Source organism: Taudactylus pleione, unplaced genomic scaffold (genome assembly GCF_031769625.1).
Source record: "Taudactylus pleione unplaced genomic scaffold, aTauple2 ptg000128l, whole genome shotgun sequence".
Taxonomy (NCBI): Eukaryota; Metazoa; Chordata; class Amphibia; order Anura; family Myobatrachidae; genus Taudactylus; species Taudactylus pleione.
In genome coordinates this window covers 13,067,863-13,095,026 of record NW_028284530.1, presented here as the reverse complement: position 1 = coordinate 13,095,026, position 27,164 = coordinate 13,067,863, and the positions used below count along the sequence as shown (strand labels likewise).

The following is a 27,164-nucleotide window of genomic DNA, read 5'->3' as shown; positions in this document are numbered from 1 at the left end:
CTCCTGAAAACTAATCAAATGAAAAGCTATTGCCTCATTGTATACCTGCGTGCTTTTGCGATGTCCTAAAAAAAAAAAAAAAAAAAGCGAAGAAACTGAAAACATATATTTATTACTTATTCTTCTAAAATATTTTAACAGATTTGTTGGTACCCCTTAGAAAAGATTATTGGATTATAGTGATATTTCAAGCTAACTACTTTATTGAATTATCATCACACAAGTCTTCATTCATTCTAATCACTTTCTTCTTCCTCCACTACGGGGGAAAAGATCACTCTGGGTGTAGCCTGGAGAGGGAGAAATCAGTAACTATTTGGTGCCCAGATACTGATTGCCGAACAGGAACGCTACTGATTGCCTAACAGGAATGGCACCTGTTTGTGGGGGCTTATTTAAAGTGGCCCCTGTTACAAGATATTTAAAAATACAATAAATTATTTTTTATTACAAGAGCGGGCAGTGGAGGGGGTCCTATAGGATGCAGTCACCGCCGCTCCAACGACCCCAGCGCTGGTGGCACCGGCGACTGGGTTGGTGACTTCTGCAGCAGGTCTCAGAAGCTCGGCACAAATCGCTCCAGCAGCCGCGCGCTGTCATGTAATGACCATGTCCTTGGGGTCCACACCATAGGGGAAGACAGGCTTTTCCTGTTATAGAAGGTTGTATTTATGCTGGCGCAAGTATAAAAAAAATTTGAAATTGTGAATAATATACCTCTTAGTGAGTGTAATAAAATGGAAAGAGAGTATAGCGTATATGATGTTTAATAGTAGTAAAAATTAATTAAATTATGGTTTCATATGAGAGTAATATCTTTAAAACGTATGGTATTTAACACATGAAAATAAACATTTAAAACTAAACATAGAAATTGACAAAAGAATATATCACGTGGGTATAAGTTCAGAATTATGCATATGAATAATAAATCATCAAAAATATGAAGCAGGTTAATAATGTTCACCATATGTGGTATAAAGAGTTCACTTATTTCCTTGTGCACAGGGTATTATGCTTATTTGAAAGACCTGAAGTGAATAAAAAAAATGTTATAAGCACATAGAGGTTTTGTTTCTTTCTGTTCCTAATTGAAGCACAATGGAGTCTGTGTTACAGTATTGCTTCGATGTGAGCCTGCGTAGTATCTAAAAGGATATACTTTTGCTTCGGCTCTTACCTGAGTCTATTTCAGGCGGCCGCCTGGTCTTTTATGTGTCTCCAGTGTCTGGATTGGAATAAGTGAGACACGGACAGGCGTTGTAAGTGGCGTGGTCGTCTCGGTCTCCTTCTCCGAATCGCGGTTAGTACTTGGCTCCCCGGCGTCCCCGAAGCTTAGCTGAGCTCAAAGCCAGACGGGTCTCAAGGGGAAGTGTGTTAGGCAGTGCAATAGGTGCTGCTGTTTTGGCCAACGCGTTTCAATCTCCAGAATGGCGGTGATCTTCATCAGGTCAGTTTTGATAGGCTGTCTGTCGATCTTTCTTTTATAGGAGTCCTCATTTTCTTAATGGTTGTGCCTGGTGTCAGTCATTTACTTGGTTATCAGGTGGACCCGTTTATTCTCTCTAATTAGAGGATTATGTGTCTGTATCGCAGCATAGTTTCAGTATGCCTTTAATACAGTTGAATGTAACAATTTTTAAAAGTATGCATTTAATACAGTTAAATATAACAGTTAAAAAGGATACAAGCTGGCAACAGTTTCCAGTATGCGTTTAATACAATTGGATGTAACATTTTAAAAGGATATAGACTGGCAAGTGTGATAATATTTTAGAGTTGTAACTATTGAATAGTGCATATTGTTAATTTTTAACATCAGATGCTGAAATACCATCCAGTATTGCTTTTAAATGTAGTTGATTGTGAGGTAAACCTGAGCACTTCTTAGAGGGAATCTGATGTATTGCATTGTGATTTTTAAAAGGAGCTAAGAGGAAAGTAAAGTCTACTTGGAAATGATTTGAGGGGAAAAAATATGAGTGTAGTTTTTAATTATGGTTGCGGTATTAGTTTGTAATAGAGTAGTAAACTGGAAAGGTATAGTGCGGTGTGATAGGTATTTGTTAGATAAAAACTGTTATGGTAATGGTTGGGTAGTAATCTGGAGAGATGGTTGTACAAGGTGCTAATAGGTATTGATTAGATAAAAATCGGATTTAAAAAAATAAAAATTGATTTATTTGATTTAAGTGAGAATTTTTGGAATTAAATAGGATTTTTTATTTTTTTAAGTAAACATTTTACATTTTTAAATGTTTATTTCAATTTTTTTTAATAAAAAAACCTATTTAAATCAAATCCATTTTTGATTTTTTTTTAAAAAAACTCAATTTTATGCAACCATGGGTATAATGGTTGTGGTGTTAATGTGTGATAGAGTAATCTTCTGGATGTAGGGTGATAGATATTTGTTAGAAAGAAGCAATATATTAACATACATTGATATTAAATACCAGTAAATCATATAACTTAAAGACTACTATTTTATTAATATCTAATAACTACCCTTCTTCTTTTATAACACCATCCCACACAACTCAAGATCAATAAAAAAAACGTTCTCCCTTTGATCACAACTAATCACCCTATATAATACCTTTACAGATCATTCTATCACAAATTAATAATTTTTTTTTTTTGATTCTCTTAAATTGTGGTTTGAATGGAGTCTTGTCTTGTTTCGGTTGTTTCTCAATGTGGTTCACATAGGATTTTGTTCTGGTTTCTTCCTTCATTCCTTATGCGTTTACGGCTGTTTTTTATGTGGCTCTCTTTATGTTCCCAATGGGTCATTCTACCGTCTTGTATGAGTATACAATACCTGGTATTCTTACAGGTCTCCCTTAGTAATACTAACCAGGCCCTACCCTGTTTAGCTTCCAAGTTCGGAAGTGGTTGGGCGTTGTAAGGGAGATATGATTGTATATTTGACATACATTAGAGGTGACAGACCATTCTTTTGGGAATAATAATTACTTATCTTTTAGGAAGCTAGCCAGTTTGAGGTCTATATTCAATCATTTTGGTGAAAGTGTTTGAAGATTATAAATCCATTTGCCTTCTTCACGTGAAATGATGTCCGTGTCGTTGCCTCCTCTCCAGGGGGTTTCAACTTTTTTTATGGCTATGAATTCTAGAATGCTTTATTGTGTTTTAGACTGAGATGGTCCGGTACACTGTGTTGTGATTCCTTTTTTTCTATTTCTTTGATGTTCTCTTATTCTTATGTGTAGTTTTCTTGTTGTTCGGCCCACGTAGTGGAGACCACAAGGACATGTAAGGAGATATATTACTCCTTCTGAATCGCAGCTTAGTTTATCTTTTATTTGGAATTCTTCTTTTGTTGATCCTGAAATGAAATTGGTGATGGGTTTTGTTGCTTGTTTTTTGGTCGTTCGGCATGGTATGCATATATTACAATGGAAAAAAACTTTCTTTTTTTCTTTTAGCCATTTTTCATTTTGTTTTGTGTCTTCTTTTAGAAAGCTTGATACCAGGTCCTCTTCTTTTTCTAGGATGGACCAATTTTTTTCTAATAATCTTCTCCAGTTCTTTGGGTTGAATTGAGTTATACAATGTACTTCATCTTTTCCTCTTTCGTTTTGTATGTTAGAAGGTCTTTTCTTTCCATTTTTTTTGTGTTTTCTAATGCTTTGTCTACTATTTGTTGTATTTTCTTTCTAGAAATTTTCCTTTTAGGATGGATGTTTGATCTTTGAAATCTTTATTATTGGAACAATTCCTTCTCAGGCGTTTGAATTGGCCGCCTGGTATTATGGTGGCTACTGCTAGCTGGGATGACGTTATTGCAGTCTACAGGTTTGGTGTATGTTTTTGTTGATATTTTTTCTTCCTCTATGAATATGGTGAGATCTAAAAAGTTCACAGCTGTTTCGTTGTAAGTGCCTGTGAGCTCCAAATTGATTCTGTTAGAGTTGATGTATTTTGAGAAGTCTTCTAGGTCTTCCTTGCTTCCTTTCCATATGACTAACACGTCGTCTATATATCTTCTCCAAACCTCAATTTTATCTGGATAGGGATTGTGTTCCATATAGAATCTTCCTCCCACTTTGCCATAAACAGGTTTGCATAACTAGGGGCAAATTTCATCCCCATAGCTTTTCCGCGACCCTGTATATAGTGGGAGTTGTTATACCAAAAAGCGTTGTGGGTGAGAATTAATTGTATACCCTCTAATATGAAGTTTATCTGTTCTTCTGGTAGTTCTGATTGGGTTTCAAGTACCATTTTGATTGCTTCGCAGCCGTCTTGGTGCTCTATGCAGGTGTAGAGGGCTTTAACATCATATGTTGCCAGAATTAAGTTTGTGCTCCAGTTGGTTTCCTCCACTACTTTTAGTACTTGAGTAGTGTCTCAGGTACCTTTGCTGTGCGGAAACTAACGGTTGTAATTTGTTATCGATGTATTCAGATAGGTATGTGGTGAGGGATCCTACCCCCGAGATTATGGGTCTGCCCGGGGGATTTTGTTGGTTTTTATGGAGTTTAGGCAAGCAATAGAATACCTGTGTTCTGGGGTTTGGTGGTTGTAGGAATTCATATTATTTTTGGTGAGTATTTTCTTTCTGTGTCCTTCTCTTATTTGAATGTTATTTCTACTTCAGGGTCCATAGGGTATCCACAGGATACCTTGGGGTATAGGCGATGGCGGCAGTTATCAGGCACCTCAGAGTTAGTTTTCAGCCTCCCAGGATGCACTGGGTCCCCCTCCTATACCCCGCCCCCGAGCAAAGGTAAATCAGTTTCGTAGGTGCCCGGCTCGGAGTCAGGTCACCATTTTCAGAGGGGGGATGTTAACAGCCCCTGAAGTTCTTTAAACAGCGTTGCTGCAACAAGAGCTGTACAGCATAGACAGTACTGACATCTATGCTGTTGCTCCTCCACCCCGCCGGACCAGAACGCCGGTACTGATCCGGTGATGCTGGTGGGTGTCCGGGGTCACAGCTAGCGGTGACCCCGGATTACCCGGACTGTGGCCGGATTCAAGGGGGTCAGGTAAGCGGCAGGGTCCTGCGGAGGGTACCGCCGATACACGGTCCTAGGTCCTCAGGCAGGGGGCTCCCTGGGGACAGGCTGCGTGTGGAGCCAGGTATTAACCTGCGCTTCCACTAGACCACCAGGGACAGCGGGCTACAGCTGAGCGGTAAAGCTCCAGCGTCCCAGGGGTTATTGCATACCAGGGGAGCGCGCCTTCGCTGTCTCACAGCCGGCGCCTTTCCCACTGCACCGTGCCTCTCCATAGCGGTCTGGCGGGCTGTGTCAATGCTCCTCCCCTCGGCGGCCATTTTATGAGTGAAGTGTTCAAACGCTGCTGGACGCTGGATACAGGTGGCATCGTGGTCCGGGTCCGCCACATACCTCTCCTCCGGTAAGGTCAGCGTATGCAGCACTGTTTCCTACCAGGCTCTGTGTCTGTGTAGTTGATTATAGTGCTTGTAGTGCAGGGTTTATTCTGCATCGTATGTGACTTAATGCTGGCGCTGCTGCCTGTACTTTCACTTCTGACTGTCTCAGCCATTTTTACTATCCCTTTTCTTCCTTTGCTAAAGCCCTTGCGGTGCAGTATTGCAGGGTGTTTATTACCTCACAGTGAAAGTATTTTCTGTGAGGGGAGTCACATACACTCTGTTTACACTCATTATGTCTGAGAGTGAACATGACTTTCCTCTTCTGCTAAAGTGTACCACATGTAATGTACCATTAGCGGAGGGTGATGGGAAAACTGAGGGATTATGTAGGGCATGTTATCTTGTATCATGCCCGATTTCTGTCACTGCGCCTGTGCAGGAACCGCACTGGACTTGTTTTGCTAAGGCACTTACAACTCTAGTGGGCCAGCTGGCGATGCCCCCTGCGTTTCCCCATGATGGGGTTATCGCAGCATTTGGTTGTGTCATCACCCATGCAGGGGTTCCCCAGGCAGTTGATGGTACCCCAGTGTCTTCCGCTTTTGCCCCCCCAGGTCTCACAGGAGCCTGGCTGGGTGAATTCATTGTCCAATACGGTACAGCACCTGACGGGCGTTTTACAGGGGGGAGTCCTCATTACGGCCTCCTAAGCGGCCTTTAGTGTCTCAGACGGTTCAGTTTGATGAGGATGAAGTCACATCTGATGATGGTGAGATTTTTTACTTATCGGACCAAGAGCCCCTTCGTACTAAGGAGGCGGAGTCAAAGTCTAAAGTCTATATACCTGGCCTTATATGGGCAGTCCGTGCGGCTTTGGTTATTGAGGATGAGGATCCCCCCCGTGGCCAAATCCAAATATGCCTTCTTTAAGGATATTAAGGGTGATGCCACTGTATTTCCTCTATCTGGTCAGTTGGTGGATCATTTAGAGGAGGTGTGGAAAAATCCAGGTAAACTGTTCTAGCCTCAAAAATGCTTGGCCTTTGCTTACCCTTTTGTGGATAATTACTTTTCTAAGTGAGAAACCCCTCAGGTGGATTCTCATGTCACACGCCTAGTGAGGAGTGCTACATTGCCCATGTCCTCAAAGTCCTCCTTTAAAGCAGGGCTCGACAAACCACGGGGGCCAGGTCGCCATGGCGACCAAATTTTGCAGCCTGGCGACCAGATTTTGCAGGGAGGGAGGTTTTACATATACAATTGTTACGCAGGGCGCCACCTAGAGGAGGGCACCCTGACCCGGCCAGTGACATGTAAAGCGGCCTCCGGGCAGACTGTGTCACTGTGACACAGCTGCCTGCGCAGTCACGCCGCAGCGCTCAGGAGGGCGCCCGCCGACTTTGCTGTCAAAGCTGTCCCCTGCCGACAGTACTCTACTGCCGCTATTGGAGCCAGCAGGTAAGTATGAGCGGGGGGGAGCGGGTATTGTTTGCCCGGGCTTGCTGGGGGGGCCCGGATCCAGCACAGCCCCCACTCTGTCATAACTCACTGCAGCCCAGCACATGCTGCTGTGTAAGGTAGAGGTGTTGGAAGGTGCGCTCGCCATATGGGTGCGATGATAGTGTGGTGATGTGTGTGTGGTTGCTGTCGTGTAGGGAGTATTGGGGTGTGGAGGGGAGGAGTGGGTCGGGTGGGATAGAGGTGTGAGATGAAAAAGTAAAGGCAGACACAATTTGTGGTGGCCAAACGCTTTATTGGAATAGTCACAATGCTAATCCTGTAGGAAGGTGCAGCACCCCACAAACATATATAGCACGTCCACATCCTATCTGCCCATACAGCAGAGCGCAGTTCTAGCCCACCATTTATAACATGCTGCTGTGTGCCGGGCTGCAGTGGGAGACTGCACTCGGCTGCTAAGCAGCAGCCGAGAGAGTCTCCTATGCCTGTGGGGGGGGGAGCGATCGTGCCCCCCCATGGCATGCCACGGAGCTGAGGGTCACACAGCGCCCGCTTCCCCAGAGCGAAGTGGTACTGAAAAATGATTTAATTACAATTTTTCTTTAAGCCTAAGGGGGCGTGGCCATGCCTCCCACAATTAGGCCACACCTCCTTCCCCCGGGACCTGCGCAGCTCTTGGGAGCCCTGAGTCTGAGTAGGGGGTTGTGATGTAGGAGACTGTTATGGGGGAAGTGATGGAGGGGGAGGAAGAGGGGATATGAGGGGCTGTGATGGAAGTGACTGATGGACGAACTGTGATGAGGGGGATATGCGGGACTGTGATGGAGGAGCTGTGAGGAGGGCGATACCAGAGGCTGTGATGAGGGGGATATGAGGGGCTGTGATGGAGGGGGCTGTTATGAGGGGGAGTGAGAGAGACTGTGTTGAGGGGACTGATGAGGGGCTGTGATGAGGCAGAGTGAGATTAGCTATGTTGAGGGGACTGTAATGGAGGGGGGAGTGAGGGGCGCCAAAATGTATACCTGCTTACCAAAAAAAAGGCATTAGTGGTGTGGCCGTGAGGGTTGGTTGCGGGGGTGGGAGGAGAAGGTGCTCAGTAATACTGTCCTGGGGGAAGGGGGGTTTGGCTCCTATATTTTTGTCCTGGCTCCTAGATTTTATAAAAATTTGTCAAACCCTGCTTTAAAGGATGCTACGGATCGCAAGGTGGAAATATGCCTCAAATCCATTTATTCCCTTGCTGGAGGGGCGTCCATACCGGCTATAGCTTGGAGGCGTCTCTGGACACTGACTATTCTGCTGAGCAGGCGGTGTTGGTGGGCAATCTCAGAGACTCAGCCACGTACATTAATGAGGCAGCCTTGGATATAGGTCTCCTCACTTCCAGAATCTCCTCGGCAGCAGTGGCGGCTCGCCTCACACTATGGTTGCGCTCTTGGAAAGCGGACGCAGATTCCAAAAAGGGATTGGAGTGCTTGCCTTTTAATGGACAGGTCCTGTTTGGCCCTGATCTGGACAAAATTGTGGCCACTCTGGCAGCAGCTAAGTCTGCGTATCTGCCATTGGCTACAGTCCCCTCAGGGTCTGGTACTTCGTTTTTTGGGCACTATAGGGCCCAGAGTAAGTCCAAAGTACAGTCCTTTCCGAGACAGTCAGGGGCCAAGAAATCTGCCAAGCCAAAGAAGCAGGCTTGGAGTACAAGATGTCCTGCCCCCAAGTCGGACGATAAGCCTTCAGCCTGACGGGACGGGCATCCCTTTGGGGGACCCCAGAGTGGGAGGCCGCCTGCTTTGGTTCGCCCAGTGCTGGTACCTGACTACCAAGGACACTTGGGTACATGAGGTGGTCTCTCGAGGGTATGCCCTCTCCTTCCGGCGCAGAACCCCCAGCAGGTTTTTCACCACAGGCCTTCCGTCAGATTAGAACAAAGCCCTGGAACTACAGAAGGTGTTGCACTCTATGCTCCAGGCTGAAGTTATAGTGCCTGTTCCATTCTCCCAGAGGGGCATGGGTTTCTATTCCAATCTTTTTCTGGTGCAGAAACCCAATGGGTCTTACCGACCCATCCTCAACCTCAAATCCCTCAACAAGTCCTTGAGGGTTTTTCGGTTCAGGATGGGAGATCTTGCGTTCCATTATTCTGGCAATGGAGCCTGAGGATATCATGGTGTCATTGGACATTCATGACGCCTACCTGCATGTCCCCATTATCTTAACACACCAGCAATTCCTCAGGTTTGCAGTACTCGACCAACATTTTCAGTTCCAGGCACTGCCCTTTGTTCTGGCAACAGCGCCTCAAGTCTTCACCAAAGTCATGGCGGTAATGGCAGCTCACCTGCCGATGCAGGGGATCCGCTTGTTGCCTTATCTGGACGACCTTCTGATGTTAGCAGGGTCTCCAGAGGTCCTCCAGCTCTATCTGCAACTGACAATCTCTGTGTTGCAGAATCTCGGCTGATTAATAAACTGGAAGAAATCCACCCTGGTTCCCTCGCAGAGGATGCTCCATCTCGGGCCCTATTGGACTCTCAACAACAGAGGGTCTTTGTGACGGAGGAAAAGATCTCTGCATTACAGGCAAGGGTACGCAGTTGCCTTCAGAGCCGCCGAGTGTCTTCACTCAGCGATGAGGTTACTGGGCTCCATGGTGGGATATGTCCAATTTCACTCCAGACCTCTGCAGAAGTTGATCCTCTCCAGATGGAATGGGTTGCCCCATAGGTTAAAGACACAGACCATGGTGCTTTCTCCGGAGGTACATTTGTCTCTGGCCTGGTGGTTGCGGTTGACTCGCCTGAACAGGGGACGTCCCTTTTGAGTGGAAAACTGGGTCCTTCTGGCGACGGATGCCAGTCTCCGTGGCTGGGGAGCAGTGACGGGTCCACACTTGTTCCATGGCAGGTGGACCCCGGCAGAATCTGCGCTTCCAATAAACATCTTGGAACTTTGCACTGTATTCAAAACTCTCCAGCAAGCAAAACATGTTCTCCACAGAAAACCGTGCAGGTACAGTTGGACAACGCCACCACGGTGGCTTACATAAACCGCCAAGGAGGAACCCGAGGTCGGGTGGCGCTGATAGAGGTGTCCCGCATCCTGACTTGGGCGGAGGGTAATTTCTCTGCCATCTCGGCGGTGTTCATCCCAGGAGTCCTCAACTGGGAAGCAGACTTTCTCAGCCGTCAAGACATGCATCCAGGAGAATGGTTTCTTCACCAGGAGGTGTTTCAACTCCTGGTGGACAAGTGGGGCCTTCCACAGATAGACCTCATGGCCTCCCGACACAACAACAAACTGCCTGTGTACGGGTCAAGAACAAGAGACACGGAGGCTCTTCTGGTGGACGCTCTGTCGGTCCGGTGTACCTTCCGGTTTGTGTCCCTCTTCCCTCCGTTCTCCCTTCTTCCTCGAGTGGTTCGAAAATTCAAGCAAGAAGGCAGCACACTCCTGTTGATAGCTCCGGCGTGGCCCAGACATCACTGGTACTCAGATCTTCGGAGTCTCTCCTTAGACACTCCGATGCTGTTGCCTCTGCATCCGGACCTGTTGTCACCGGGTCCTTGTCATTACCCGGACCTGAGTCGTCTGTCTTAGACAGCGTGGCTGTTGAGATAGCCCTCTTAAGGTCCAGGGGTTTTTCCAGCTCTGTAGTTAACACCATGCTCAGAGCTCGGAAGCCTGCGCCTGCAAGAATTTACCACGGAGTATGGCATACTTTCTTTGAATGGTGTCGCCCTAGAGGCTATAATCCTCAGGTGTTCCGGATATCCAGGGTGTTGGCTTTCCTACAGACGGGCTTAAACCACGGTCTTCGCCTTGCTTCTCTGTAGATGCAGGTTTCTGCCCTGTCAGTGTGGTTTCAGCGTAGGATTGCTACTCTTCCTGATGTCCGCACCTTTCTGCAAGGTGTACTTCGTATTCAGCCTCCCTTTGTTCCACCAGTGGCTCCTTGGGATCTGGCTGTGGTCCTGAGGGCTCTCCACGGACCACCATTTGAACCACTGGGCTCAGTGGATTTGAAATGGCTTACAGCTAAGACTGTATTTCTTCTGGCCGTTGCTTCGGCCAGAAGGGTCTCAGAATTCGGGGCTCTCTCATGTCGGCCTCCCTTTCTCTTTTTCATAGAGATAGGATGGTGCTTCGCACTCGCCCTAGTTTCCTCCCTAAGGTGGTATCTAGTTTCCACATTAACGAGGAAATCATAGTGCCGGCCTTTAATACTCCAGACCTCTCGGTTGGTGAGGCCACCTTGAATGTGGTACGGGCACTAAGGATTTATGTTGACGTTTGCCATTTATTTCTGGATTTAACCATTCTGCATCCAGTAAAACTAGGATTAATAAAAATAATTATCATTTAGTTGTACTTGATCCGATTCTTTGTGACCATGTAGAACATCAGCCATCCTTTTGTTTAAAAAAAGCTACAAATCTGAGCCAGGCAAAGGAGTAGGAAGCTACTTGCCTGGAGCTCCCTGAACAATTACCCTTACCTGCCGTCCTGAGTCCAAATCCCTAGCTTTCTGCTGGTGTGCAGCACTTCTATCCTGTGCTGACACTGTTGGAGTGTCCTGGAGCTGTTTTGAGTGAGTGGTGAGTCTGTGCAGAACCCCTCTCCTCTCCCCTGCCTGAGTCCTCACAGCCATACTTGTGGAGCTGCCTGTCTCCTCCCTCCTGCCTGTGTTTACTGCTGGCAGTGCAGAACAACCAGCTCCCTCTCCTTGTTATCAAACACTGCAGCTATGAATAGAACTTCAATACAGATAATGGGTGGGTAGCGCACTGGAGTAACTGTGTCTATAGCGGGTGTGCAACTATTAAAGAGAGAGTCCAATTCTCTAATATTACAGTAGTATAAATATTTATAGCGCTCACACTTATGCAAATGTTGATAATAGCGTGATATGAAATAAACCAAAAAAGGTGATACCAATAGTATGTTCAACTGTTAATTTAATACAAAATTGGTAACATATCAATGTTGTAAACAGAAGGATAGGTATGTTTAGACCTAGGTAAAAAATATGCTTGGTGGGTTCAGGGGGTAATGTCTTGTGTATGAGCACACGGATTGTCTCTATGTAATGAATCTCCCCAAGGGGGGGACTGGTTATGTGCACCTCCGTGCACACTGATGTAATGTGTGTGCTCAGTTAATAAATGCACATAAGTCAGTGTCAATAGTAACTGTTAATGTCCCAAAGGGATGAGCTAAATAACGGCGTCCTGTTAATGATCCCTTAGATAGTGAGATGTTGGTGAAGTAAATGCAGCTTACGGTGCCCGGGTTGCCTTCAGGACGGGATGCTGTGGCAGTGTGGAAGGGATCCCTGGCTGGGGAGGCTGATAGGCATCTGGGGCCGGCGCCGTAAGTGGTGTTATACGGCTCTGGGTCCTGACTGCGCAATAACCTGCCTCCGCCTTGGGAGGGGATGACTCTGTTTCGACCTGCTGGTCTCTGCCGGGTACCCCCTCACTCGAATGGGAACTCACCTGACTTTTGCCGTGCTGCTGCCGGTCTCCCTCTTCTGTCCTCTAAGGATGTCTGCACGGTTCCTGGATCCGGACTGCTGCTAGGCTCCCGTCGTCACTTCCGGGTCACGTGACCGCTGTTAGCGTAGTAGTACTGTGGCAAATAGGTAGCTTCAATGGATGTTGGATATTCAAGCATATGTGATCACTGGATGTGAGCTCCAACGCGTTCCGGCCAATGTTGGCCTTCCTCTAGGAGTGTTTCCACTGAATAGAACTTCAGAGCTGCCTGTATTTTATCCCCTCTTTCTGTGTTTATTATTGGCTGCAAAAAAACTTGGCTTCTTCTCCCCTTTACATTGTGCTGTTAGTACATATAAACTAAGCGGCATGCTTCTTCTTACCCCATACTGTGAACACTGTTGACAACACAGTGCACCAGTACATGCTACAGTTGTGACATGAGATCAGTGTGTTCACATACAGTCTATATAGGACTGCCACCTCTTCTTGCCCTCCTGTGCTTAATATTTGTTTATCTCCTGACAATATGGGGAAGTCTGGGCAGCTGCTGCTAAGCTGGAAAAATATGCACGCTGATTTGCCCCACAACCGCTGCCTATAGGTGCTGCCCAAGGCCCTTCTTCACCCCCTGCTTCTACATCTTCTGACTTTCTACACCTGAAAATACCTTGAAGCAGATTCTAGAAGCTGTCCCCGCCGAAGAAAAGCGTCTGTCTGATAAAATGGAGAAGGTACAACTGGATATTTCATTATTACGCCAAGATCTTCAAAAAGTTTGGGAACTGGTTGGAGAGGCTGTGACTCGCATCTCCACACTGGAGGACTCTCACTCTCAGATGAATGCTGTGCACACTAAAATTTTGGATATGGAAGGCTGTCTGAGGCGGAACAACGTGCGCTTCCTGAAACAGAAGGTTCTGCCCCAGAGGATTTTCTGGTGAAATTGCTGGTTGATACTTTTGGCCGTGAATCTTTTACTCCTCAACTTGCTGTGGAAAGAGCACATCGCATATCTACCAGGCCTCTCCGGCCAGGCGCTCCTCAACGTACTTTCATACTCAACGTACTTTCTTTGCATTTCATTACAGTGCTTCGACAGGCCCTCACTAAGGGTCCACTGGAGCGAAATGCAGCCGTATCTCTGTCTTCCCTGACTTTGCGATGGATGTCCAGAGGGACAGGGCCCCGTTTCTTCCTATAAAACTGCTTCTTTGTGAATTGAACATGGCCTATGCTATGTTGTTCCCATCCAAACTACGTGTGTTAGTTAATGGTCAAACCAAGTTTTTTGCGACCCCCCCCCCCCCCCAAGAGAAGCATTGGTATGGTTAGATCGATACGCACCAGGAAGAAGGCAACTCGCTGAGGACTGATCCTCTGACTCTCCTTTGGAATACTTTTGTATCTTTGGATGGTGGAGCTGGATTATAGGTTTCGCTGTCTTCTTGCATATGAAGCTCGAGCATTTCTCTATTGCCTCTGATTGGTTTGCATAATACTTTTTGCTGTATATAGCTACATCACCAACATTTTCTCATTTGATGTTGTATATTATGTTTGACAGGTTGTTCTATTTCAGGGGGCTCTCATTGCAATGGTGTGGTTATTATAATTCAATGCCTCTTAATTATTATTCTATTTATTTGTCTCTCCTTTTTGTTTTTTTCTCTCTCTATTTTGGTAGGTTTATGTTTAGTCCTATACGGTTTATAGGGATTTAAGTGTGTTCTAAGGTGTGTGTGTGTGTGTGTGTGTGTGTGTGTGTGTGGTTTTTTGTTTTGTTTTAGGGTTGTAAGTATGTCTAGGTTGAGGGAGGTATACAGGGTGGGGAAGTTTCTGGATTTTCTCACCTTTTTTTTGTTTTTCATGTATTTTTTTCTTTTTATGTTCTACTGCAAATATGTTCAAGCTTGAAGATCACTCAGCTACAGGTTGAGGGCCGTATTCAATTAGAAGGGAAAAGTCCGTTGCTGGACTTTTCGACATCATCGCTGGTTTCAGGTGCGAAAAAGTATCGCGTGCGTCCCCGCGTATCCCCCATATTCAATTTGAAATTGTTGAAAATGGGACCCGGCAAAACGCAAACAGGCAAAGTGCTGTTATTTTTGGGGAAATCCGCCTGACACCCAAAAAGATGCTATGACATGGGGGTTCACTATGGGTACCCCCGATTAACCTTGCTGAAGGTATTTGGGGTCTTTGAATGGTCTCAATAGGTGCTATTTATGTCTTTGGGACAGTGATGAAGAATAGCATTTAGCCACTTTTATTTGGGAAAATAAGTGGTTCCATCAAATTTGGGGTACATGAAAATGGGTGCAAGCATATTTTAAAGTTGCTAAAGTCAAGCATTAAAAGCACCAAAAACGCACCTTCAGCAAGCACCTGCAATCAAAAATACACCTCCCCATACTTCCAGACCCCCCAAAAGGCTGTTTCGCTATTTTTTAACTTTGTACCCCCACTTTGATTTTTTTTTGGCATTTTCTGAACGCAATTAGCGTAAAGGGGGTGTATAAAGGGTTTAGGGGGTTTGCCGCAATTTTGCACCCCAAAACCCAAATTCTGCACTTTCTACTTCAGGGTCCATAGGGTATCCACAGGATACCTTGGGGGTATAGGTGTGACGTCAGTCGCAGGGCACCAAAGAGTTAAGCTTTCAGCCTCCCAGGATGCACTAGGTCCCCCTCCTATACCCCGCCCCCGGGCCAAGGCACCCCAGTTTAGTTTGGTGCCCGGCCGGAGTCGGGTGCACCTGTTGGAGTGGGGGCTAGAAGAGCCCCTGAAGCTTTTTCTTCATGCAGCTGTGGCTGCACATCTGGATGAACAGCATGGACAGTCAGTCCTGACGTCCATGCTGTCTTCCCTACACCCCGCCGGTACCAGAACGCCGGTACTGATCCGGGGATGCTGGTGGGCGTCTGGGGTCACAGCTAGCGGTGACCCCAGATGCTCCGGACCATGGCCGGATTCAAGGGGGACAGAGGTAAGCAGCGGGGTCCCGCGGTGGGTCCCCGCTGATCACATGGTCCTAAGTCCCCAGGCAGGGGGCTCCCTGGGGACTGGCTGCAGCGTGGAGCCAGGCGACCAACCTGCGCTTCCACTACCCCCTGGGACAGCGGACCGCAGCAGAGCGGTAGCGCTGCGGCGTCCCAGGGGTTAAATGCATGCCAGGGGAGCGCGCCTTCCCTGTCTCACAGCCGGCGCCTCCCCCGCTGCACACAGCCCTCTCTGCACTGTGCTGACTGGTCCTGTGTCAGCGCTCCTCCCCCAGGCCAGCTTCTCTCTGCTCCTCGGCGGCCATCTTCTCTGCAACGCATGGTGAACGCTGCTGGAAGTCTGGAAGGAAGCATCGTGGTCTGGGTCCCCCCGCATACCTCTCCTCCGCTGTGGCTCAGGTCTGTGTATGCAGCGCTGTGTCCTACCAGGCCCTGTGTCTGTGTAGTTGAGTGATCAGCGCTGTTAGTGCAGGAATTGTTATTTCTCTGCATTGTATGTGACTGTGCTAGCGCTGCCTGTAACTATTCTTCTCTAAACTGTCAGCTTTATTACTGTCCCTGTTCTTTCTGCTAAAGCCCTTGCGGTGCGGTGCTGCAGGGTGGTCTCTCGCCTATTTAATACTTAATTGGTGAGAGAGGTCACATACGTGGTGCCATCATGTCTGAAAGTGATTTTCCCCTCCGGCTACAGTGTACCACGTGCAAAGTGCCGTTAGCGGAGGGGGAGGGTAGCGCGGAGGGCCTTTGCCGGCAGTGTTTGTCCATGGCGCGGCCTATTACGGTTACAGCACCGGTACAGGAGCCGCCCTGGGCTTGTTTCGCTCAGGCGTTAACAGCTTTAGTGGGCCAGTTAGCTCCGCAGCCCGCGTTTACTCCGATGGGTTTGTCCCAGCAGTCTGTGGTGTCGTCACCCATGCAGGGGTTCCCACGACAATTGGTGGTACCCCACAGTCTCCCTATTTTCCCGCTCCCGGGTTCTCAGGAGCCAGCGTGGGTTAACTCCCTGACGAGTTCTGTACAGCACTTGTCGGATGTGTTGCAAGGGGAGTCTGTGATGCGGCCTCATAAAAGGCCGGTGGCGTCTCTGTCCGCTCCTTATGAGGATGACGAAGGGACGTCTGATGATGGGGAGATTCTGGATCCTTACGATCAGGAACCTTTCCATACTAAGGACGCTGATGCTAAGTCCAAAGTATATATTCCTGGACTTATTCGGGCGGTCCGCACAGCCTTGGTGATTGAGGACGAAGTTCCCCCAGCGGCTAAATCTAAGTATGCCTTTTTCAAAGATGTGAAGGGCGATGCCACAGTCTTTCCTCTTTCGGGTCAGTTGGTGGACCATTTAGAGGAGGCGTGGAAACAACCTGGCAAAAGATACCAGCCGCAGAGACGCCTGGCGGTGGCTTATCCGTTCGCGGATAATTATTTTGCTAAGTGTGAATCCCCTCCACAGGTGGATTCTCACGTGACCCGTCTTGTCCGTAGTGCCACATTGCCGATGCCATCCATGTCCTCCCTTAAGGATGCTACGGACCGCAAGGTAGAAATCTGCCTGAAGTCCGCTTATTCCCTTGCAGGGGGGGCAGCACGGCCGGCTATGGCCATTTGCTGGGTTGCCAGAGCGATGGAGCGCTGGGCGGATTCATTAGAGGCTTCTTTTGAATCCGACTGTCCGGCCGAACAGGCGGAGTTGATTGGCAATCTCCGTGATTCGGCCACCTACATCAACGAGGCGGCTCTAGACATTAGTACTCTGGTGTCTAGAATTTCTTCAGCAGCGGTAGCTGCTCGTCGCACCTTGTGGCTGCGATCCTGGAAGGCGGACGCAGATCCAAGAAAGGTCTGGAAGCGTTGCCGTTTACCGGAGAAGTTCTCTTCGGTCCGGATCTGGATAAGATTGTGGCCACGCTGGCGGCAGCCAAATCTGCTTGTCTCCCGTCGGCCGCTGCTCCTTCTGGTTCTGGACCATCGTCCTTTCGGTCATCTAGGGCCCAGGGCAGGCCCAAACCACAGTCGTTTCCTCGACAGGCTGGCCCTAAGAAATCGGTCAAGCCCCGGAAACAGGCATGGAGTACCAGACGTCCGGCCCCCAAGCCAGATGACAAGCCTGCGGCCTGACGGTCCGGGTCTCCCCTTGGGGGATCCCAGGGTGGGAGGCCGCCTGCTGCAGTTCTCCCGGTGTTGGTCGTTCACTACGACAGACACTTGGGTTCTGGAGGTGGTCTCTCACGGGTACGCCCTCTCCTTCCGGCACAGACCCCCGGCTCGATTCTTCACCACGGGTCTACCATCAGACCGGAACAAGGCTACGGAGCTGCGGAAGGTATTGCACACTATGCTCCAGGCTGGAGTTATAGTGCCTGTTCCATTCTCCCAGAGGGGCCAGGGTTTCTATTCAAATCTATTTTTGGTACAGAAACCCAATGGGTCATATCGTCCGATTCTCAACCTCAAAGCACTCAACAAGTCTTTGCGGGTCCCGAAGTTTCGGATGGAGACCCTACGGTCCATCATTCTGGCGCTGGAACATGGGGACTACATGGTGTCATTGGACATACAGGACGCTATGGCGGTCATGGCGGCTTCTCTGCGGCTGCAAGGAGTCCGCATGTTGCCGTACTTGGACGACCTGTTATTGGTGGCAGGATCTCCAGAGCTCCTGTTACACCACTTGGACCTGACCATTGCACTGCTGCAACGGCACGGCTGGCTAGTCAACTGGCAGAAGTCCACTCTAATCCCGTCTCGGAAGATTCTGCATCTTGGAGCCTTATTGGACTCGGGACAGCAAAGGATCTTCGTGACGGAGGACAAGATCTCTGCTTTACAGTCAAGGGTGCGCAGTTGTCTGCACAGCCGCCGGGTGTCCTTACACTCGGCGATGAGGTTACTGGGCTCCATGGTGTCGGTGTTCGACATGGTGGAATACGCCCAGTTTCACTCTAGACCTCTGCAGCACCTGATCCTGTCCAAGTGGAACGGCTGCCTCAGTCTCTGAAGTTCCAGACGATTGTGCTCACCCCGGAGGTTCGCCTGTCCCTTGCGTGGTGGTTAAAGACGACCCACCTCAACAAGGGACGTCCGTTCTGGGTTCCAAATTGGGTCCTGTTGACAACGGACGCCAGTCTTCGGGGCTGGGGAGCAGTTTCGGGTCCACACTTGTTCCAGGGCAGGTGGACACCGACAGAAGCGGAGCTTCCAATAAATATCTTGGAACTCTGTGCGGTCTTCAATGCTCTCCTGCAGGCACAGCGGTTTCTCCAGGGTCACCCGGTGCAGGTCCAGTCGGACAATGCTACCACCGTGGCCTACATAAACAGGCAAGGAGGAACTCGCAGTCGGGCGGCTCTCGTAGAGGTCTCTCGGATCCTGGTTTGGGCGGAGCGCAATCTTCCGGCCATATCAGCGGTCTTCATCCCGGGAGTGCTAAATTGGGAGGCGGACTTTCTAAGTCGCCAGGACGTTCATCCAGGGGAATGGTCCCTGCACCCGGACGTTTTTCAACTACTGGTGGACAGGTGGGGTCTTCCAGAAATCGACCTCATGGCGTCCCGGCACAACAACAAGTTGCCGGTGTACGGGTCTCGCACAAGAGACGAAGGGGCGTCTCTGGTGGATGCTCTGTCCGTCCGGTGGACGTTCAGGTTCGCATACCTGTTCCCTCCGGTCTCCCTTCTTCCACGGGTAATCCGGAAATTCAAACAGGAAGGAGGGACGCTCCTGTTGATAGCTCCCGCGTGGCCCAGACGGCACTGGTTCTCAGACCTTCAGGGTCTGTCCGTGGACAGTCCTCTGCGGTTGCCGCTACGACCGGACCTTCTGTCTCAGGGTCCTTGTCTTCACCCGGACCTGACTCGGCTGTCTTTGGCGGCGTGGCTGTTGAGACGGTCATGCTGAGGTCCTGGGGGTTTGCCAGCTCTGTGGTGCGTACCATGTTACGAGCTCGGAAACCGTCTTCTGCGAGGATATACCATCGCGTGTGGCATACGTTCTTCCAGTGGTGTCGACCGAGAGGTTATGCACCGCGGGAGTTTCGTCTGTCTCGGATTCTCGCCTTCCTGCAAGCGGGACTAGATCATGGGCTTCGCCTTGCTTCTTTGAAGGTACAGGTTTCGGCCCTATCTGTCTGGTTTCACCGTAGGATTGCTACAATCCCGGATGTGCGCACCTTTATGCAAGGTGTTCTCCGTATTCAGCCGCCCTTTGTTCCACCTGTGGCGCCTTGGGATTTGGCTGTGGTCCTGAGGGCTCTCCAAGGACCGCCGTTTGAACCACTGGGCTCAGTGGATATTAAATGGCTAACAGCTAAGACTGTTTTCCTTCTGGCCGTTGCTTCAGCCAGACGTGTTTCTGAGTTAGGGGCTCTTTCTTGTAGACCCCCTTTCTTGGTTTTTCATGGGAACAGGGCAGTGCTCCGCACTCGGCCCGAGTTTCTTCCCAAAGTTGTTTCCCAGTTTCAAGTTAACGAGGAAATAGTTGTTCCGGCCTTTAACTCACCGGGTCTTTCCGTGGGTGAGGCCTCTTTGGATGTTGTGCGGGCCTTAAGGACTTAGGTTGACCGCACTTCTTTGTTTAGGAAGTCGGACGCTTTGTTGTCCTCTATGGCTTCTGTAAAAAGGGTTGGCCTGCTTCAAAGCAAACTTTGGCAGCCTGGATCCGTATGGCTATTTCTGAAGCTTATCTTCATGAAGGCCTACCGGTCCCTCCTTCTCTGAAGGCTCATTCCACTAGGTCTGTGGGTCCTTCGTGGGCAGCTCGACGTGGTGCCTCGGCAGTTCAGATCTGCAAGGCTGCTACGTGGTCTTCTGTCCATACCTTCGTGAGGTATTACAGGTTTGACACCTTCGCCTCTCAGGATGCTTCCTTCGGGCGGCGGATTCTCCTTTCTGCACAGGAGCGTCCCCACCCTTAAAGGATACTGCTTTGGGACATCCCCAAGGTATCCTGTGGATACCCTATGGACCCTGAAGTAGAAAATATGAGATATGGTAAGAACTTACCCTTGTTATCTCTATTTCTACGAAGTCCATAGGGTTCCACAGGACTCCCGCCCTGTCGCACCTGTGCTGCAGATGGGCTTTGCTCTGGTCACCGGTTTTCCGTCTCCCTCTGGTGAGAATGTGATTCTTGTATGTGTCCAGATCTTTGTTCTCTCTCTTCCTTCTCCTCCTCCGGCCTATGGCTTGGTAACTAACTGAGGTGCCTTGGCCCGGGGGCGGGGTATAGGAGGGGGACCTAGTGCATCCTGGGAGGCTGAAAGCTTAACTCTTTGGTGCCCTGCGACTGACGTCACACCTATACCCCCAAGGTATCCTGTGGAACCCTATGGACTTCGTAGAAATAGAGATAACAAGGGTAAGTTCTTACCATATCTCATATTTTTTTCTGCCGGGTATCCATTGGCGAAACTTTTCCGCTGGTTACAAAGCGCAAACTTTTTGCACCGGCGAAAAGTCGGTCAAATTGAATACGGGGATAAGTTGAAACTGGCGCAAATTATATCATCGCCGAAAAAGTGTCGCGGAACGGACTTTTCACTTCTATTTGAATATGGCCCTGAGTCTCCCATATCCAAAATGCTTGGGACCAAGGGTATTTTGGATATCGGAATATTCTATATTTTGGAATATTTGCATACCATAATGAGAGATCTTGGGAATGTGAAACAAATTTAAACAGAATGCATGTATGTTTCATATACACTTTATAGACTATTTTATACAATATTTTCAATAATTGTGTGGCACAAACAAGGTTTGTGTACATTGACCCATCAAAAAACAAAGGTTTCACTATCTCAGTCATGCTAAATAAAAAGAAAATCCGTATTTTGGAATATTCCGCATTTATGAATATTTGGATATGGGAGACTCAACCTGTATTGGGTACTTTAAATCTGCACCAGTTTTTCCAAAAATCCTTTTCCCTTCCTATCGGCTACAACTATGTTCTGGGACTTGACATTTCAGTATTTTTCTATGTGTTTTCAGGGGGTCTATGCATGGATTTTTCTACTATATATTTATTCACAAGTGGCTGAGGCCTGGCCCGATTTTAATGTTTTTTTTAAATATTTTGTATTTATTTCACTGCTGATGCTTTTTTATGCATGTTGTTTTGTCCATTTGATACATATTCAATGCTATGGTATTGTTTATACTTATATTAAAATACAGACTTATAACAAATCAGGTTATACAGGTATGTTTTAAGGCGTGGGAGTAATTATATTTTTCTTCCGGCCGGAGAGTTGGCCGTTTAAGGTCATTCGATTATTGCCCCAGTCAATAATGTGGTCTTTTTGAGCTACTCAGATACCCCTCACTTTGTGCATTTTTGGATAATAACGTCCAAGGATTATTTATCCTGCTCAAGAAGGTACCAGACGATTACACTGGGTGGAATAGACAATGCCTGGAAGAGATTACTCACACTGGGGAAGCTACAGTACACTAAAGTTATATGTTGGATGCAGGATCCTTACAAAATCAGCAGATCCATGCATTGTTCATTCTACCCATGAGAGTACCTGGTGAGGAAACCATCTTGGGCGCACTACATAGGTTACAATGTGCAAGATAATCGTGTTCACTCTAGGTCCGGCGCTGGGCAGGGTGCCCGACCTAGAGAAAGGAAACTTCTGCGCGCGTCCTAAAGGGGGTGTGGCCAAGGAAAAGGGGGCGTGTCTTTGATGCATCCCCTTTTCGTCACTCTGGGGGGCGTGGCCGGCACTTACGGACATGCCGGGCAGCCCCCAAGCACTGCGGTCATGCGGCTGGCATCCAATCACCGGCGGTGACTGCTGCACCTCCGTTTTCCCCACCCGTGGGACACTGCGGCCCGCGGGAGGGGACAGAACTCGCAGGCTGTTCCAGCGTGGCGCCAGAGGGCAGGGTGCTTTCTGCTCTTTAGAAATAGGGCAAGGCGCGGCGCCCCGCTGAAACAGCCTAGCGGGAAAGCTTAGATAAGCAATATATGGAACGAAGACATATAATCTGGTCACTACTAATCACTACGTAGGGTACAGTTGGCAGGATGTGCAGTTGAAGTATAACCTACAGTGGGGGATTACAGGAATAAAAAATTGACAACACAGAAAAGGGACCATGGTGTGGTGGTATGGCTAGATATGGAAAGCAGTCAGCATATTGCAGGAAGTGGTGCTTGGGAACAAAGGTGATAATAACAATTGAGGACAAATTGCAAAAAATATTAATACCACATAATTGCAAAAAATATTAATACCACATAATGTTATACAATAATGGGTAGAATTACCAGGGGATGTTGCAGGAGGGTGGAGTAGTAGCATTTCTGAGGTGCAGTGCTTGAGAAATTGTTTTATGTGAGGTTAGATAGTAGTCCAAATCCAGTTCAAACTTCAGTTGCAACTCCATGCTTTATCTGACATGGTTAAGCTGCAGGCTTGAAGATGGCAGGCCAAGCCTGTGTTAGCAGGCCTTTCAGATGATGCACTTTTGCAGGAACTACTGGTCAGCTGGCATACCTGGGGAGAGAGTTTGAGCAATTTGTTCAGTAACCTAATTAATAGATTGGTGTGATACTTGGACACACTTGCAAACAAACTTTCCAAACAGAATATTCTTGAGGTGTGGAAAGTGCAGGCAGACAGAAATTAAAGAATCTGATATGGAAAATGGAGTTACTGTACCTGTGTAGAGATTAGAGATATTTTTCAAAGACCTGTTACAACTTCATGTTTTATCAGGCATGCTTAATCTGTAGGCCTAGTATCGTTTTTGCCCATTACTATACAGGGCTCAGCACAGTTAATAACAGTCTAGAACAGAGGTTCCCAAACATGGTCCTCAAGGCACCCCTACAGTTCAGGTTTTAAGGTGCATACACACGTAAAGATTTTCTGTCCAACCATCCAACTAGTTGATGACAATCTGGTAAGGTATGAAAGCAAATGACAATCAGCAATTTGCTCCCAAACGCCGGAAAATGGCCAAAAACTGTTGTTTGAACAAATTGTTTAGATCAAACATTTAACAAACTTGTCTGACGACCATTTTCATCTGTTTTCTGGCATTTAGGAGCAAATTGCTGATCATCATTTACTCCCATACGTTACCAGATTTTCATTCCAACCAATCAACTAGTTGGATGGTTGGACAGAAAATCTTTACATGTGTACCCAGCTTTAGAGAGATCCATGGTTGAGCACAGGTGTCTTAATTAGTACCTCAGACAATTTGATTTAACCACCTGTGCTTAAACATGAATATCTCTAAAACCTGTACTGTTGGGGAGCCTTGAGGGCAGCGTTTGGGAAACTGTTCTAGAAGCTTTATTACTGGTATTTATTGTTATGAATTAACTTGATCCCGGGAGCTTTAATTGTTTTTGTGTTTCTATTATTTGTTTTTTCTTCAGGGTCCATAGGGCTCCACAGGGAGACAGTGGGGTGTAGATGGGACTTGGAGGACCGGACAGGATGCTCCGGTCCTTCCCCCTATACCCCGGGGATCCAAGAGATGCAGAGTAATTCTAAATCTAACAAACTCATTGTGTCTACAACTGGCTGTGTGTGATTTAATCATGGTCCCATGAACAAATAATTAAAATTGAGACTTGCACATACAATTTTCTAACAATATATATTTATTGGGTATAAAATCTGTTTATATAATATAGCCTTTGTTGGAACATTGATATCACACCAAGATACTTCTAGTCCAATTCACACAGAAGTCCTGCGTGGTCGGGTTATTTTAATACTTATTTTCCTTCTCTGAATTTACACATACACTTTCTTCTATATTTCACTGTCTTGTTTCTTTAGGTTATATTTTAATTAATATACAATAAAAGTTATATTTTAATAAGTGTGCATCCATTAATGACAATTCTCTTCTCTTTGTCTAACTGTATCCACTAAGGCCTCCAAGCCTGGGACCAAACAGACTTTGGCTACTAGGCGCCCAATGAGCATGAGCCTTCAGCCTGACGGGGCGGGCCTCTCCCAATGAGTCTCATCTGTCTATCCTCAGCGTCAAGTCTCTGAACAAGTTTATCAGGGTGCCCAGGTTTCGTGTGGAAACCCTACACTCTCTTGTCTTGGCTATGGAGCCTGGGGACTTTATGGTGTCTCTGGACATTCAGGACGCTTGCTACATGTACCTATAGCGCCTTCTCATCAACAATATACTACAACAACATTACCAATTTCAAAATCTGCCCTTTGGCCTTTCAACTCCTGCTCGGGTCTTTACCAAGATCATGGCAGTTATGGCGTCCTACCTTCGTCGTCAAGGGATCAGACTGCTCCCATACTTAGAGAATCTCTTGCTGTTGGCCAGCTCCCCAGAAATTCTTCACCGCCATCTACAGGTAACAATTGCCTTTCTATGAACACACGGTTGGCTGATCAACTGGAAAAGTCTTCCTTGACACCTTCTCAACGAATGGTACATCTGGGAGCCATCCTAGACTCTCAGGTTCAGAGAATCTTCCTAACAGCAGACAAAATCTTGGTATTACAGCACTGGGTGCGCAGACTACTACACAGTCGCCGAGTGTCAACTCACTCTGCAATGCAGCCTCTAGGATCCAAGGTGTCCACCTTCGACATGGTGGAGTTCGCTCAGTTTCACTCCAGGCCCCTACAATACCTGATCCTCTCCAGGTGGAACGTGCTGCCCCATCAGCTCAGATCCCAGATGATGGGCCTCTCTCCGGAGGTTTGTCTGTCCCTAGCGTGGTGGCTATAGACCTCCCACTTGAACAAGGGGTGCCCCTTTTGGATTCCGGGCTGGGTACTCCTAACCACGGACACACGCCTCCGCTGGTGGGGCGCAGTGGCCAGCCAGCACTCCTTCCAAGGATGCTGTACTCCAGCCGAGGCGCTTTTGCCTTTCAATGTCCTGGAACTCTGAGCCATCTACAGAGCTTTCACCCTGGCTCAGGATATTCTTCAGGGCAGGCCAGTACAAGTACATGCTGACAACGTTACGGCAGTGGCCTACCTCAATCACCAAGGAGGCACTCGAAGTCGGACAGCGATGGCAGAAGTGTCCCGCATTCTGACTCGGGCCAAACGCCATCTCCGCAGTGTTCATCCCAGGAATTCTCAAGTGGGAAGCGGATTTTCTCAGCCGTCATGACGTGCATGCAGGAGAGTGGTCTCTGCATCCAAAAGTCTTTTAGCTCCTGGTGGACAAATGGAGTCAACCAGATGTGGACCTCATGGCCTCATGACATAACCACAAACTTTCAGTGTATGGAGCCTCTACGACCAGACCTGTTGTCTCAGGGGCCCTGTCTACATCTGGACCTGGCCTGTCTGTCTTTAAAGGCTTGGCTCTTGAGACATCCCTCCTAAGGTCTAAGGGATTTTCTAGCTCTGTGGTCCAGACCATACTCAGAGCACGTAAACCGGCCTCTGCCAGGATTTATCACCGGGTATGGCATACATATTTGCAGTGGTGTGCCCCTAGAAACTATGACCCTCAAGTTTTTAAGGTTTCTAGAATACTTCAGGCTGATCAGATATAAAGGAATACATACATCTGCACACACCTGTAATATTGATTAAAGAGAGCCCTATTTTAATATTGTAAATCAAGTGTGATTTAATTCAGGGGTGCTACCAAGGACAAGACTAATGATGCAACAAGGATACAAGAGAGGAAGGAGGTTATGTCCTTTAAGTGGCGCACATAAATATTATCATATTGGATATAATAAAAACTTAACATTTATGAGAGATGCTTTAAAAATGTCCTTTTATGTTTAGGACAAGAGCCAGCGAAATAAAGGTTAAACAAATAGAGAAGTAGTGATAAGGAATGTAATAAAGAATGTGCAATAAAATAAAATTGACCCTGCTGTGTGTCTGTGTTTTTTGCTACGTAGTATATAAAGGGATATTGGGATATTAAGGTTAGACCCTAGGTCACATAGGTAGTGGAAAAGTGAGGATATATGTTCCACTTATTGAAAATATCGCTATTGAATTTAGTGTTTATTAGAGTTCAGTGGGTTAATTGATCCTTCTCCTTTGACCATATAATATTCTTATATACACTTGAGGCTTTTAAATTCTGTTCAGGATCTCCTATCCTGTCTTTACCTCTGATGTTATATCTGTATATTACGTTTGCAGTCCAGGATCAATTTATAATTATTGTTCCTGAAGTAATATGTCTCACTACGCATATTGTTTAATTTCCATTACCATTATCTAAACATTCCAGATGGGATACATTGTTACTATAATATAGAGATAATATAGAAGGGCTCATTTGTATAAAGCGTCCCTCTGAGCAAGCTAATGTCTTAATCAGTTTTAATATGATCTCTGCAACATCGCCTCAATTTGCATGTGCTTCCTGTAGTAACTATTATTAGGGTATTCAAAAAGGGAACATTGTAACAGTTTGTAACATTCTGTTCAATCCCAGTCTGTACATTCGATTATCTAACTTGTCCTTGTAACTAGACCATTTCCCACATAGCTCATTAGTATCATCACATTATTGGTTATTATTACAACATATTAGTTTGACAGACATGCAGCATGGCAGTGCATAGTGGTTCTCTACACACTTCAGGAACCTCCATTCCAACCCCTGGAATTGGTAGATGTCAAGTGCCTCACTTCAAGACTTCTGGCTATTGCATCTGCCCGTAGGATATCGGATTTTAGGGGTGCTTTCATGTCGCTCCCACTTTTTGATCTTTCATCAGGACAGGGCTGTTCTTAGAACACGCCCTGGCTTCCTTCTCAAGGTGGTTTCTCGTTTCCACCTTAATGACGAAATTGTGGTTCGGGCCTTTCAATAACCAGACCTCTCGGCAGGTGAGGCT

At 47.3% G+C, this 27,164-nt stretch overlaps 1 protein-coding gene and 1 pseudogene across 5 annotated transcripts in view; one reads left to right on the top strand and one right to left on the bottom strand.

The window, feature by feature from the left end:
* The window catches only part of ZC3H7B (zinc finger CCCH-type containing 7B), a 158,927-nt gene that overhangs the window by 39,857 nt on the left and 91,906 nt on the right, over nucleotides 1-27,164 (top strand). The window lies entirely within an intron of this gene.
* Nucleotides 2,813-2,930, bottom strand: LOC148523791 (5S ribosomal RNA; annotated as a pseudogene).